Source organism: Triticum urartu, chromosome 6 (assembly GCF_003073215.2).
Source record: "Triticum urartu cultivar G1812 chromosome 6, Tu2.1, whole genome shotgun sequence".
Taxonomy (NCBI): domain Eukaryota; kingdom Viridiplantae; phylum Streptophyta; class Magnoliopsida; order Poales; family Poaceae; genus Triticum; species Triticum urartu.
In genome coordinates, this window is record NC_053027.1 from 69,934,581 (window position 1) to 69,951,209 (window position 16,629).

A 16,629-nucleotide genomic window follows, 5' to 3' on the forward strand; every position below is an offset into this window, starting at 1 on the left:
CTATTTAAGATAAGGTGATCACCTTTTATCTCGAAAAAATTACTTCAATTTCCAATTTGTTTGTCTACTCCCTCAAAATGCTTTTTAGGCCCGCATAACAACCTTATCCCATCGCATAAGCTGCCCGTTTATCATTTTCTTAAAGAAAAATAGCCCAACATGGTAAGGTTGTGTGCTTGTTATTTTTTTCATCTACATAGGCTTGTGCCCTTGTTATCATCGAACCGCAGCACGGCGACTCGTTCCTCTCACTTCCTCACAACTGCTCGTTCCTCGCGCTCTCTCACCGCAGCACAGCCGCCGCTTCGCCTCCCCTCCCCTCCATGATGTCGCCCCCCTATTCTTGCCCCACCATCTCTCCTCCACGCCACGGCGAAGCCCGTCCACTCCTCTACCCGCTGCCTCCCATTCCCTCCAAGGTGTTGACCGTCCACCCTCTCCCCACCATGGCATCGCCCGCGTCCTTCTCTCGCTGACAACCACTAGTGTCACTGCGGTGGGACCGAGCCCGTGTGCCTGCCGTTCTTGCATTCTGGGCAGTCGGATCTGGCTGGGAGGTGCAGAAGGGCTCGACACTCTCCGTACATGCCGACCACATAGCTGGCCCGTCCGCATGTGGGTGGGACGACCTCGGGCACAGTAGTGTGGCACGACGAGGAGGGAAGACACCCTCGTCGTCGGCCCCGGACCTCTACCCAGCCAAGCCACGTCAAGCATAGTCGCGCTACCGCGCCGGCGATCCACATGACGAGGCAGGCCGATTCCTGGTGCCAAGGAGTGCACACCATCGTGCCCTGCTTCTCACTATATAGAGCCGCCACCTTCTCAGAGTACGGCGGCTACCAGAGGATTGACGCCACTGATTTGCAGGTTTGCATCTGCCAGCATGGCTGCACTTCGTCTCGATTAATTTTATGGATGATATTTCAGCCCTAGTGAAGCACTGGATATAATCTGCTCATGCTCTCCAAGAATTGATATATAACTGGTGCTAATTATTTTGTCTGGCTCCACATGCCTAACACTAGTATTCATCTGTCTTATTGTACCGGTATATAAAATGTTGATCACACGAGCTGTTGACTAAAAGTGTTTCTACAAAGGATGTAAACTAATTTAGTGCTCAGGTGTTATGTAAACTGAATCGAAAACAACCTTATCAGGGTCCCTGTAGTATTTGTAGTATTTGACTGTTTGTTTTCAGAGGAATTGATTTCTGTCCAATGCCTTGCAAAATTGTAATCCAACATACTCTTCAGAGCTAACAAAATTTTTTTTTGTTGGGTGGGTGGGGGGGGGGTTTAAAATCATCAGCTCCTGTGCGTACAGTCACGCAAAGCATAGGGATGGGCGATTGCCCCTGGTGTCTCTCCACCCAGATGTCACATGCAGTTGTAAGTTGCCCTTTTTCCCTGCTTTAATAGTATAATTGATTGTTTAATTTCGTGAGTTGATATCAATTTAGTGTTGGAGCTGTACAATATTGCTATTTCATCGTAGTTGAGTGCCTGTGCGTTTCCATGGGAAACAAATTAGCATTGGTTTGTTCCATTTTGAACCATCGATGACAAATAAACTGTCTATTAGTTTTTCATGTTTAGTGGCCAAAAATAACCCATTGGCAGCCAGTGTCCACCAATTACTCCACACATGAGTTTTCCATTGTAAAAATAACTCCGAATGAAAGTAAAAAGGAACACAAATAGGCTCAACCTTTTGTACCCTCATTGTTTACAAGATTGTAATAAAGCCAATCATCAAGAGTGTTTTTTTGTCGAAATAATTTGCAACCTCTTGTGTACAAGAGAAGACAAGCTGGACAAGTTTAGCTTTCAGTATCCAACCTGATTGGTGCAGGGAAAGCTCCTCCTTTCCCAATCCATATATTCTTGTTAGAAACCTCTCAATGAGATTAGTTAGTGAAGTCTTGACATTGCCTACATAAATGAATGGCGGTGCTACCACAACATCTGCAGCATATAGAATCCGAGTTAGTAAAAACAGGTAGCAAACAAAATCTTAATATGGACGACGTAATCATGTGTACAGGGTGGAACACATTAGCCTTGCAAGTGCTGTCTAGGGTAATCTCAAATTCCCTTTTCTTGGCAGTAATCTTTAACTCTAATAAAGTAGTTACAAATTAGTGTGTGCAAACTACTTGTGTCTTCCATACTGAAAATTTACCGTCTGATATACATAGTTGTCACTGGTAGAGTTCCTCTATGAAAGAAATGCCGAGTTCTATTCAATAAAAAAATTAGTATATCGAGCTTTGGTTGAAACCACATGTGACAGAGTACATTAGCCAAACCTAGAGAGTGTTTATCTAAGTCACCTGAAACACCTTGGAGACTGAAAAAAGGGTATCTCCAAGTCCAGACACCAAACTGAACTTTTCTTCCAAGACCAGAAGTTTTGCTGTGTCCATGCTAACAAGACAACAGGTTAACCTACATAACTTAGAGGAAGTTCTTTTTTAGGAGTATAAAATAAATCAACTTCAGCTACCATCCCTCTCCTGATAGTAGCAAATTTAGCAGTAGTATATTTGCAATAATGTGCCATGTGAAAAAAATTGGTTTAGAAGAACTAGTATCTAACCATATCTTTAACCACACCCATCTCGTCGTCTCCTAATTGGTGTTAGCTTTGAAAAAAATGTTTCGAATAGTTGTTTACTGAAGACACTGAATGAACGACGAACGAATGATGTACCACTCGACCATGGGGACCGCAGGCTCCCCCTTTAGGAGTAGAGATATATCATGACAAACTGTATCAAAACAAAAGCATCACAAAGTACATACTTATTAGAAGCACCAAGAAAAGGGCAATTTTCACCTTTGCAAATATGTCAAGTGTGTAGTGCAGACTGCTGGGTGTTGCTGTCTCCTCAACCAGACTTTTCTGAAGTCTGAACAAATTCTTCTGCATTTCTCCATACCATGAGATATTATATTTAGTGGTATGTTAATCACTATGTAGCAAGTATTAGTCAGTCTTGCTAATTTGAAGTAACAGTAAGCAACTCCATACCTATACGTTAACGTAGAGATGAACAATTGCTTCTCCACATAAACTGTCTATTAGTTTTAAGTTGGTGTTAGCTTTGAAAAAAATGCTTCGAATAGTTGCTTACTGAAGACACTGAATGAACGACGAACGAACGATGTACCACTCGACCATGGGGACCGCAGGCTCCCCCTTTAGGAGTAGAGATATATCATGACAAACTGTATCAAAACAAAAGCATCACAAAGTACATACTTATTAGAAGCACCAAGAAAAGGGCAATTTTCACCTTTGCACATATGTCAAGTGTGTAGTGCAGACTGCTGGGTGTTGCTGTCTCCTCAACCAGACTTTTCTGAAGTCTGAACAAATTCTTCTGCATTTCTCCATACCATGAGATATTATATTTAGTGGTATGTTAATCACTATGTAGCAAGTATTAGTCAGTCTTGCTAATTTGAAGTAACAGTAAGCAACTCCATACCTATACGTTAACGTAGAGATGAACAATTGCTTCTCCACACACCATAGAATTCTTACTTTAATTCAGATTGCCTCCTGTAATAAAAATGAACTACAGATCAAAAAAAGAAGTAAGCTTGCTTGGCTGGAAGTAGCATGAAAATGGGATGATTCCACATTATTCTTAGAGATTCATGCATACCATACGTGAGCATAACCAAGATGATCAGGACATGTCTTTGAAATACCATATCGCAGGAGGCATGCATGCACCTGTAGGAGTTCTCCGGCCGCTGGAAACACAACAGAGATGGAAGACTGGCAGTGGGCAGGCGCGGCCACAATAATCGGCCTTGCTGGCGGCGTTTCCAGCTCGGTGCTCAATGGTTGTCATCGGTGGCGATACCCGGAGTCCTCAACGGAGGTGTTTCCGGCTCAGACCTCGACGGAAGCACCCACCTCGACGCCATGCCCCCAACCCCCATGTGTGGCCCGGATCTGACCGCCACGGTCCCGCATGGAAACCCGGCCTCACCCGCGCACGGATCCAGCCGCTACCTTCCCCGTTGCACACACCCTCCCGCGAGATGTTGCCGGCGACCAGAGAGAGTAGCACAACTGCGCCTCCCCTTGTGGTCTCCCCCGCTGGTGGCTGCTCTCCTTCCCGACTCCGGCTTCTAGCGGACGGCGCTCCGATGAAGAGTGCGCCAACGAGGGCGTCTTGAGGGACGGCAGGGAGGGGAGAGAGGATGTCGCTTGGGGAGTTGGGGAGAGGCAGGGAGGGGTTGCGTGATTGATGGTTTTTTTTTGCAGGTGGAGCTCTGAAAAAGGAAAGAGGAAGAGGGCGTGGGGTCAGGCGATCGTACCAGGGAGGGGGGACTGAGACAATAGGAGTACATAAAGATCGACGTATTAGAAAATTAGGATTTGAAATTGATTGTCATGAAACTAAATTTTATTGATTGGTAACGTGCTATCAGTTCCTGCCCATTTATAACGTGTCTAGTTAGGAAACTTTGGAAAGGATAGGAAAGTTTTTATTGTGAGGGTAAAAAAATCAACGTGATTAGATATGATGGTGGGATGTGAGACCAAAATAAACCAGACGAAAATAAATCAGACGAAATATAACTAGACGAAAATAAACCGTGGATACTATTCAACCAACTCAGACATTAGGAGTAGAGATTCTATGGGCAATCTAGGTTAGGGCTCCTCCGACCTACCTTCATTGGTCCACCATCTTGGATCAGTTCAGGAATCAGGACTAGCTTCGATCAGTTCATCCTCGACAGATCCTGCAACATTTCCCGGTAAAGTTTTCTCCCCTGATCTTATCATTGTTCTCTCGAAGGTGTGGAAAAGAAGGATGCGTAGTCTAGGTTAGGGCTCTATCCTGAACGATAGAGGAGCTCTTTAGGTTCAAGGGCGTGCCCAGGATTTCCAGATTGGGTTATATCTTTTCTAGCAACATGATGCATTGTTGTTGACATATAGCTTATAGATTTGGTAAAAGAAACCATAGAGTACTATTGATCAGCATATTGAATTGAAAGTATAACACTGATCTTAACATTACAACTTCCAGAAATATAGTAACATTGTACTACACTAATTGTTCAACATATCAAGGTGCCAATATCTCAAATAATATAGAGGATACAGAATGATAAGAAAGCTTACAAGTTACATGACAACTTTCCCATACTTTAGGTTTTACAAATGTGTGATTTTTTAGAAATGAGTTTAGAGTTTATAAATGAGTGATGATATCGTCATCCTTAACTCCCCCATTTATTTTGTTTCTTATCTTGTTATACCTTTTTTATAAATGACAGTTGCTACCGAGAGAATCGCATTGTACTGTCGCCGACTTACTGCAAAAGCATAATAGCTACTCCCTCTGTCCCAAAATAAGTGAATCAACTTTGTACTAACTTTGTACTAAAGTTAGTACAAAGTTGAGTCACTTATTTTGGGATGGACGGAGTACTAAATATAGGGGATTTAATTCAAATTGAACGTATCATCGCTGACTCGCTGTTTGTCAGTTTGTGGACTGGTGCCTGCCGGTCTGAAAAGGCGAGGTGCACTGGTTGCTGGAGGCTTGGAGCGGGGCGCGTTGGAGGACAGGGAGGAATTGAGGCAGGGGCTGGTCCACGGTGCACTTACGCAACTAATCGCTTGTTGTTGTCGGGTTTATAGTCTGGTCCACTTTAGACCGAGGCAGGGGCTGGGGCTGGTCCACTTTAGACCGAGGGTTTTGTGGCAGGCCGCGGTCATTTTGATCTTTTTTTTTGAGGGAGGTCATTTTGATCTTTGCGATGGGCAGCGGCCAGGAATGGGGCAATGCAGACAGAAATTTGTTTGGGCTTTTTTCCTTCTTATGGGAGGAGGGAGGTGGGCTGCTACAGCTTATGGGCCGAATTATTGAATACTTTTCAATCTTATCCCAATTTTGATAACCCATAATGATGTGCATCATCTTATTTTTTGCGCAATGATGCACAGGTAAAATAAAATGTTTAGAGTCACCAATAGTATCAGTGCGAGTCATAAAATATATGATTTTTATGCATTAGGTGTAGGTATTGGATTTATTTTTGAACAACGGGATGTTTTCCTTAAATGTTCATTTTCCTTGCTGAAATAGAAAATACACACGTTCTATTTGTCCAGTCAAACATTTTTTACTACCTTGCATGATGCCAGGTATCAATGGACTCAATCTTTCTTAAACGGAAGCAAATTGATCATTATCCAAAAGAAGAAGAAAATTTAAATCTGGTCTAACCTAAATGACCTTGCAATTATTCTATAAATTCAAGACATTTGAGAATCTTCCTAGCTGGAAATGACAAGAAACACACAGTGCACTGTAAAATCAGATATGAAATTTTCTAAAAGACATGCACTCACAATGTAAGAACATAATCAATTCCAAGTGTAAAACAATGCACATCATTAAGGTATTTCTACTGTAGAACATTCTATTCTGTGAGGAGATGGTTTAAAAACACAATAAGGTAACACAACCACAAAATTTGTTTTCGCAACCAACGTTCAGGGTAGAATGAGATAGTTATATACTCCTTCCTCCTTTGTCCCTTCAACTCATCCTAGGCGGTGTTGCATATTGTTTGAAGCATGCCGTCCCTAGTTCACATGCCAATTAAATAAAATAAGTATCAAAGTGACTGGGCATTTATGCAAGAGTTTGAGGAAGGAAAAAGTGCCATGTAAAACTAGGTACAGATGAAAGAATGGTACTTTTCTTGTATCTTGTAATAGTGCATACAGATGAAACAATGGTACTATCGTTATATCTTGTAATGGAAAATAGAACACTATTTCTCCTTTTATGACATACTAGCAAACATGCACTTGTGTTCAACGGGAGAAAAGAATCATATGCCACTACCCTAATAGGCATGCCTCAAGGACCCACTCCCCCAGTCCCTGCCCTCTATGTCAATAGTGTCCCATCCATGTGGCTGCTTATCCTCCTTTCCGCCCTTGCTGAAGATGGTTGAATTGTCCACCTGATCACTAGTGTCTTGTTGTGTATGGACCGTGACAGTGCAAAGGAATATCTAAACCAAACTATCAATCTGGCCTTGAGGGCCGCCCTCTGTGAATCCCTCTCCACACATGTTCCATACACCGTCCCCTGCACCTGGTCCATACACCGCCCCTCATACTTCCGCTCGCTTCTAATTGTGGACTTGTTTCATGAGAGGGCGGGTTGCTCATGTCCCTGCATGCCACCTTCCCACCGACGACCCTGCTGCTTCACCAAGTCCTCATGGGAACGAGTAGATGCTCTATGTCTTCAAACCTTTTTGGTCTTTACTGACAAAAGAGGGAGAAGCATATGAGTTTGATAGTCTTCAAGCGGGTCCATATGGGCGGTGGTTTTATATTTTTCCTAGTGTTTACAACTCTCTTTTTTGATACATTTGGTTCTTTGAGTTGTAACACTTAAACTTGATGGTCGTCTGGCACTTATTTGCTATTTTGTGATGCGATGATAAATTCTGCATGTGCGATGATAACTTCCGCACTTATGTCATCTTGCAGGCGTCCATTTTTCATTATGCATGCCATTATCTTCGTTATATCTTATCATGCATGATGAATTGTCTTCATATGTTGAAGAGGATCTCCACAAGTACAACCTGCCATGTGCATTTGCATTCCAAAAACAAATTACTTATATGCACATCTTCAGGGGGAGCCTTTGCCACTTATGAAGACTACACTCTATCCTTTACAATTTCACATATTTTATCCCCGTTGAAAACTTCAACCAGTTTGTCATCAATCACCAAAAAGGGGGAGATTGTAAGTGCATCTAGTGCCACCCCTAGTTGGTTTTGGAGTATTGACGACAAACCTGGTTGAGGGACTAATGTGTTTGTGAGAATTGCAGGACAACACAGGTAGTAGTCCCTCATTGATTCGGTTTACCTACCGGAGATGACCCCTGAAAATGTATGAAGACATTGACGACAATGGTGATACATGAAGATATTCACATTGAAGACTGTGACTAGAGAAGGCATTGCGTGAAGACTATGGAACACGAAAACTTAGTCGTTTTGTTGTTTCCTTGTCTTATTTGTTGAGTCATAGGAACCACCGTACTGTTAAATGGGGTCCAAGTGAACAAAGTTAGAGTGACTGAAGTGATGCTCAACCAAAATCCTATGTCTTCAAGCGAAGACAATGAGAGCAAATCTTATCCAGAGCTGGATGAGTCAGCTTTGCTTGTAGCCCAAGTAAAGTTGCCGTGTGTGTTTGAAATCTGACCGTTGGAACACGTGTCAGTTCCTTAGTGACCCAGGGTCATTTCGGACATATCAGGTCGGGTTGCCTAGTGGCTATAAATAGCCCACCCCCTACACCATAAATTGGTGGCTGCTCAGAGTTAGTGCATGGCTTTTGTCGTATTGAGAGCAACCCACCTCGAAGCCTTTGAGAGAGAGAAATCCTTGCGAGGACAAAGCCCAAACACCCAGAGCCAAAGAGTGTTAGGCATCACTGAAGTCTTTCTGTCTGCGTGACCTAAAGACTTATTACACTTGAGGACTGTGAATCCTCCAGCCGGTTAGGCGTCGCGTTCTGAGCACCAAGAGTCATTCTGGATCGCCGGTGAACGAAGTCTGTGAAGGTTTGGAAGTCTACCTTGAAGACTTACCAGAGTAATTGGGCGAGGACTATGTGTCCTTAGCTCAAGGGGAATAAGGTGAAGACGCGGTCTTCTGAGTTGAATCTCAGCCTCCCTAACCAGACGTACAGTTGTCACAGCAACTGGAACTGGTCCAACAAATCCTGTGTCCTCTACAAGTGACTGGTTCTATCCTCTCCCTCTCTTTGCTTAGAGTTTGTCTTTGTGAAGTCATTGCCTGTTTGCTTTACCTATTTGTCTTCATTGTTTGACATCTATTGTTGTTTGGCTTCATACCATCTTCCATTCTGATCCTATCTACCTAGCTGCTATTTGTCTTCGTACTCTCATTGCATACTTGACTATGGCTTGCTTAGTGTAGTATATCTTCCGCTGCATTTCAATAGGTTCATTTCTAATGTTTGTCTTCGAAACTTCCATGTTTGAAGACTTTCATTAAAATCGCCTATTCACCCCCCCCTCTAGTCGATAACTAGCACTTTCAATGGGGATATGAATGTCCCCAACAATAAGCATTTCATATTTATTTTTGACAGTAGGTAGAGGTATTTGAAATCCAATAGTGATTGTTGGAGATTTTTCAATGACATTAATACCATTCACTTGGAATTGTTTCTTCGGAAAGTGCACCGTATGCTCATTACCATTGATATGAAAGGTGACCTTGCTTTTATTGCAATCAATGACAGCCCCTGCAGTATTCAAGAAGGGTCTACCAAGGATAATCGACATGTTATCGTCCTCAGGCATCTCAAGTATAACAAAGTCGGTCAAAATAGTAACATTAGCAACAACAACGGGCACATCCTCACAAATACCGATAGGTATGGCAGTTGATTTGTCAACCATTTGCAAAGATATTTCAGTAGGTGTGAATTTATTCAAATCAAGTTTTTTATATAAAGAGAAAGGCATAACACTAACACCAGCACCTAAATCACACAAAGCGATTTTCACATAATTCTTTTTGATGGAGCAAGGTATAGTTGGTATTCCCGGATCTCCAAGTTTTTTAGGTACTCCATCTTTAAAAGTATAATTAGCAAGCATGGTGGAGATTTCAGCTTCCGGTATTTTTTTCTTATTAGTGATGATGTCTTTCATATACTTTGCATAAGTAGGCATATTCAAGATATCAGTCAAGCGAGTACGAAAAAAGACTGGCCTCAGCATTTCAGCAAAGCGCTCAAATTCTTCATCATCATTCTTTTTAGTTGACTTGGGTGGAAATGGCATAGGTTTTTGAACACACGGTTGTCTTTCTTTACCGTGTTTTCTAGCAATAAAGTCTCTTTTATCATACCTTTTATTCTTAGGTTGTGGGTTATCAAGATCAACAGGTGGTTCTATCTCAACATCATTGTCTGGTTCTTTATTATTGTTTGGTTGAGCATCTTCATGAACTTCATCATTATCTTTTTCATTATCAGAAGGTGAGTGTTCATTACCAGATTGAGTTTCAGCATCAGAGATAGAAGTTTCATTATCATTATCTGGAGGTTTTTCTATTTCAGGTTCACTAGAAGCATACAAAGTCCTATCATTTTTCTTCTTCTTTTTCTTTTTAGAAGGACTAGGTGCACTAGTGTTATTTCTTTGTGAATCTTTTTCAATTCTTTTTGGGTGTCCCTGAGGATAAAGTGGTTCCTGAGTCATTTTACCTCCTCTAGTTGCAACTCTAACAGCAAATTCATGTATGTTATTATTCATTTCATCAAGCAATTCTCTTTGAGATTTAGCAACTTGTTCTAACTGAGTTTGAACCATAGAAGCATGTTTTCCAACACCTCTAACATCATTTGAGATTCTAAATAACAAGTCACTCAAGCAAGCAATCATATCAGAATTATATTTCAATTGTTTTATAACATTTGCACTGAAGTGATCTTGTTTTCTAATATAGTTTTCAAACTCATAAAGGCATTGGCTAGGATGCATATTGTGAGGATTATCATTATCATTGAACTTCATTAAAGAATTTACCTCTACCACCTTAGGCAGTGGTGGTGTATTAAGCCCATGTATTTCTTCAATAGGAGGTAAAATTTTAACATCCTCAGCTTTAATAGCTTTTTCCCTCATATATTTCTTTGCCTCTTGCATATCTTCAGGACTGAGATATAATATAACCCTCTTCTTTGGAGTGGGTTTAGGCGGTGGTTCAGGAAGAGTCCAATCATCATATTTTTTCAATATATTATTCAATAGTTCTTCGTCTTGTCCAATAGTTCGTTCCCTAAAAACACAACCAACACAACTATCTAGGAAGTCCCCAGAAGCATCGGTTAGTCCATTATAGAAGATATCAAGTATTTCATTTTTCTTAATAGGATGGTCAGGCAAAGCATTAAGTAATTGGCAAAGCCTCCCCCAAGCTTGTGGGAGACTCTCTTCTTTAGTTTGCACAAAGTTAAATATTTCCTGTAAGCCATCTTGTTTCTTATGAGCAGGAAAATATTTTTCAGAATCATGTCCTGGGGACTACGCACACAACCAGCAGCAAGAGTATTGTACCAAGCTTTAGCATCACCCTTTAATGAGAACAGGAATAATTTGAGAATAAAGTAATAGCGAGTCTTCTCATCATGAGTAAAAAGGGTGGCTATGTCATTCAACTTAGTAAGATGTGCCACAACGGTTTCAGTTTCATAACCATGGAAAGGATCAAATGCAACCAAAGTAATTAACTCTAGGTCGATAGAGAATTCATAATCCTTATCATCAATAAAGATCGGTGAAGTAGCAAACTTAGGATCATATTTCATTCTAGCATTTAGAGATTTTTCTTTATACTTGCATAATAATTTCTCTAGATCATCTCTATCCTTACAAGCAAGAATATCTCTAGTTATCTCCTCATTCATAACATAACCTTCCGATACCTTAGGCAATTCATATCTAGGAAGGCTAGTTCTAGCAGGTGTTTCAGGAGTTTCAGTTTCAAGCTCATCATCAGATTCAACAACATCATGTTGTATTACTCTAGCAATTTATTCATCAAGAAATTCACTAAGTGGCACATCATAATCAAGCAAGGTACTAGCATCATCATAAGCATCATTCGTAGTAGAAGTAGCATCATCAATAACTTGTGACATATTAGAATTGATAGCATGTGGTGGTGTTGCAAGTTTACTTATAACAGAAGGTGAATCTAAAGCAGAACTGGATGGTAGTTCCTTACCTCCCCTCGTCTTTGAGGGAAAAATCTTAGTCTTAGCATCCTTCAGATTCTTCATAGTGATAAATTGGTAATAATCCCAAGTGACTCAACAAATATAGCTATGCTCCCCGGCAACGACGCCAGAAAAAGGTCTTGATAACCCACAAGTATAGGGGATTGCAACAGTTTTCGAGGGTAGAGTATTCAACCCAAATTTATAGATTCGACACAAGGGGAGCCAAAGAATATTTGAAGGTATTAGCAACTGAGTTGTCAATTCAACCACACCTGGAGATTAATTACGTGCAACAAAGTGATCAGTAGCAAAGTAGTATGATAGTTTTGATAAAAGTAGCAGCAGAAATGGTAACGGTAACAGTGATAGCAGTAATTTTGTAGCAAGTGTAACAATGATGATAATAGTAGTAATTTAGCAAGAACAATTTAAGATAAATTCGTAGGCATTGGATCGGTAATTTTTTGGATGATATTCATCATGTGACAATTATAACCTAGGGCGATACGGCACTAGCTCCAGTTCGTCAATATAATGTAGGCATGTATTCCGTAAATAGTCATACGTGCTTATGGAAAGAACTTGCATGACATCTTTTGTCCTACCCTCCCGTGGCAGCGGGGTCCATATTGGAAACTAAGGGATATTAAGGCCTCCTTTTAATAGAGAACCGGAACAAAGCATTAACACATAGTGAATACATGAACTCGTCAAACTACGGTCATCACCGGGAGTGGTCCCGACTATTGTCACTCCGGGGTTGCCGGACCATAACACGTAGTAGGTCACTATAACTTGCAAGATCGGATCTAAAACAAGGATATAATTATGATAACATAAATGGTTCAGATGTGAGTTCATGGCACCTGGGCCCAAAGTGACAAGCATTAAGCATGGCAAAGTCATAGCAACATCAATCTTAGAAAATAGTGGATACTAGGGATCAAGCCCTAACAAAACTAACTTGATTACATGATGAGTCTCATCCAACTCCTCGCCGACCGGCGAGCCTACGAAGGAATTACACACCCACGGTGGGGAGCATCATGGAATTGGCGATGGAGAAGGGTTGGTGATGATGAAGAACGAAGACCCCCCCTCTGTGGAGCCCCAAACGGACTCCAGATCTGGCCTCCCGATGAAGAACATGAGGTGACAGCGGCTCCATCTCGTGGATCGCGATAATTCTTTCTCTCAATTTTTTTCTAGAATAATGTGATTTTATAGCGTCGGTTTCAGGGTCAGCGGGGCCACCAGGTGGGGACAACCCACCTGGGCGCGCCAGGAGAGGGGGGCGCGCCCTGGTGGGTTGTGCCCACCCAGGTGCCCCTCTCCGGTAGGTCTTGGCTCCAGAAATTCTTATTTATTATATAAAAAATTCTCACAATGTTTCCTTCCATTCCGAGAACTTTTATTTCTGCACAAAAACAACACCATGGTAGTTCTGTTGAAAACAACGTCAGTCTGGGGTTAGTTTCATTCAAATCATGCAAATTAGAGTCCAAAACAAGAGGAAAAGCATTAGGAAAAGTAGATACGTTGGAGACATATCAGTATACTGTAATTTAGGTCAGAAGCTTCAATGGATCTCAATGTTGTCGGTCTTCAGGCCGGCATGTAACTCGCAATATATGGGCCAAAACGTGGGCCTATAATCATCTTGGGCCATCAGCAGCTCTAAACGTATAGTAGTTTTTCGCCTTTAACAGGCCGAGTAAAGTTCTGGACACCTGGACCAGAGAATACCATGGGCTTCTAACAGGCTAAAAACTAGATTGGGCTAGCGTTGAGCCAAAAAATTCACTGGCCAATACAGGCTGAAACTGCCTTAGGCCCATGTTTGGCCCAAATAGAACAAGCCATTAATAGGCCAAAATATATCTCGGGCCCTGTTTGGCCCAATAAAATTTTGGGCTTTAAGCAGACCGGTATCAACGCGGGCCATAGGCCCAACAGTGTCATGGGCCATTAACAGATGGTCTGTAAGCAGGCCAAATTCAACGCGGGCTGTAATTAGGCCCAACTTTTACATGTGCCATTAACAGGCCGATAGGCCAGTTGGGCTGAAATTTATCCACGAAGACTATGGGCCGTTAAGAGGCCTAAAATTACTTCAGACAAGAAATAGCCCAGTTTCTACATGGGCCGTTAAAGGGCCTGAAGTGAAACTGGGCCGACAACAACCCAGATGCACCACGGGCCACTAGCAGGCTGATACTATTATCGGGCCCAACTGGTAAACGGGCATTTAACAGGCTAAAATACAAACCCGACTTAGAATGGGCCCAAAAGAACAGTGGCCTATTAACGGACCTGATTTGATATGGGCCGTAATTTAGCCCAAAACACGACAGGGTGTGAATGGGCCTGGTCTGATATGGGCCTTAATTTGACCCAAAACATGGCAGGTTGTTAACAGGCCAGCCCACTAGTGTTTGAAAAAATATGGTGGGCCTTTAGCTGGGCCGGCCTTTTTACCTTAAATGGGCCACTGTTGGGCTGTGCCACGTGTTGACATATCATAGGCGCCTTCCGTCCATTGTAGGGATGACATCTGTCCCAACGATGAGCTGACACGTGGATCATCCGGGGAATGAGAATTTTACACGTGGAAAATCCCCATTGGTCGGGGCTGTTAATGGGTTATCGGATCCAAACCGGACCTGATAGCTTAACGGTGACCCGTTACGTTGGATGCCACGTGTTGGTTACCCTTGACGAAAACACTTCCATGACGCGTCATTTATCGTCATGGAAGTGGACACTTCCGTGATGATAATTTTGGTAATGTCATGGAACACTTCTACGACAACACAGGTGGGACTATCTTGATTCTGTCATAAAATCATCATGGATGTACATGCATGATAGAAAATGTGACCTACTGTGACAAACAAGTATCATCACGGAAGTGTATTATTTTTGTAGTGTCTACAGGGGGGTGATTAGACTACTTGACCAAATAAAAATCTAACCTTTTCCCAATTTTAGTTGTGGGCAGATTTTAGAAATTTAGCACAAGTCAAGCAATCAACCTACACATGCAATTCTAAGAGTGTATCAGCGAAAAGTAAGACATTGCATATGAAGGTAAATGGAAGGGTTTGGAGAGTGCAAACGCAATGATAACACGAAGATTTTTGGCATGGTCCCAATATGTGGTGCAATCGTACATCCACGTTGATGGAGACTTCAACCCAGGAAGGGTAACGGTTGCGCGAGTCCACGGAGGGCTCCACCCACGAAGGGTCCACGAAGAAGCAACCTTGTCTATCCCACCATGGTCATCGCCCACGAAGGACTTGCCTCACTCGGGTAGATCTTCATGAAGTAGGCGATCTCCTTGCCCTTACAAACTTCTTGGTTCAACTCCACAATCTTTTCTGCCGTCGCTTCCGTCTCGCCCCAATTTCCCCCGCTCCCCATCTTCCTCACTCGTCTAGAAAACCCCCGCTCACCTTCTTCCTCACTCGTACAGAAAACGCCTGCTCCTCTTCTTCCACTCGTATAGAAAACCCCAGCCCTCCTTCTTCCCCACTCGCACTGCCACTAGGCTCGTCTCTAGCTACTCTACTCAAACCCGTGAGCTCGGCGCGACGCCCGCAAGGAAAATGGAGTCGGCTGGCCCCAGCGCCAAGAAGATGAGGCTCCCACCAGCGGCGACGCCGGTTGTAGATCTCGCACCCGGCAACATGGGGAGAAGCGGCGAGCCCCCCCCTCCACCCGGATCTGAGGAACCGGTAGAATCTCCGGTGGACCGCATCAACGATCTCCCGGACGTTATCCTTGAGGAGATCATCTCGCTTCTCCCCACCAAGGATTGCTGCCGCACACAAGTCCTCTCAACTCGGTGACGCCCTCTATGGCGCATCGCGCCCTTCAATCTCAACTGTCGTCAAATATCTATCCTTCGTGAATTTGATCTCCTCAGAGCCATCGTCTCCTCTCACCAGCAGGGGTCCGTTCAACGCCTCTGCATCCCGATACGCTACCTGCTGTCCATACCCGGCACGGTGAACGCTTGGCTGACATCCCCTGAATTCGAAAAACTCCAGCAGTTTGAGTTATATGATTACCACGAAACCAAACACCAAGAATTTGTGCCCACACCACAGTTGTCAATCTCGTGCTTTTCCTCCTCTCTCCACACCGCCACCGTCGCCCAGTGCCATCTACCAGACGATCTGGTACAAATTCTTCGACTCCCACTACTAAAAAAACTTTCGCTTGTGTTGGTTTATCTGTCGGAGGCCTCACTGCACAACATCATCCACTCCAGTTGCCCTACCCTGGAGCGCTTGCTGATTGTTTTGGGAGTAGAAATCCCTATCAGTTGTCTCCAAATAAAGTCGCCTCACCTTAAAAGCATTGGAATTGCTTTTGAAGGACAGCAGCTCATCATCGAAGATGCCCCTTCACTTCAAAGGTTGCTCCTTCATTATTGTTATAAACCTTGGCACATAATTGTCGTCTCTGCACCCAAACTGGAGACCTTGGGTGTAATTCATGATCCGTTTAATGATCACAAGAAGTTGGTGTTTGGCTCCTCACTTTTTCAGGTATCGTATATTATCAGTTACACATTTGTAATCATAATCTGCATTTTTCATTTGTGCGCATAAGTTTTATATCATCTTGGAGTACACTTTGGGTACTAATATTATGTTATATGCTCAATGAAGAGTTCGTCCATGGATAGCCTATCAATGCTGCTGGATTTTGTTAAGATCTTATATATCAGAATGTTTAGTTATGATCTGAACATTATTATTGGCTTGCTGC

The 16,629-nt window shown here is 42.7% G+C and overlaps 1 long non-coding RNA gene across 1 annotated transcript; it reads left to right on the forward strand.

Annotated features, from left to right (window-relative positions):
* Nucleotides 1–315: 315 nt before the first annotated feature.
* LOC125516485 lies at nt 316–7,368 on the forward strand. The gene is made up of 3 exons (XR_007287358.1): nt 316–870; nt 1,315–1,394; nt 5,529–7,368. It is a non-coding gene; the product is annotated as an uncharacterized LOC125516485 (long non-coding RNA).
* Nucleotides 7,369–16,629: the final 9,261 nt, after the last annotated feature.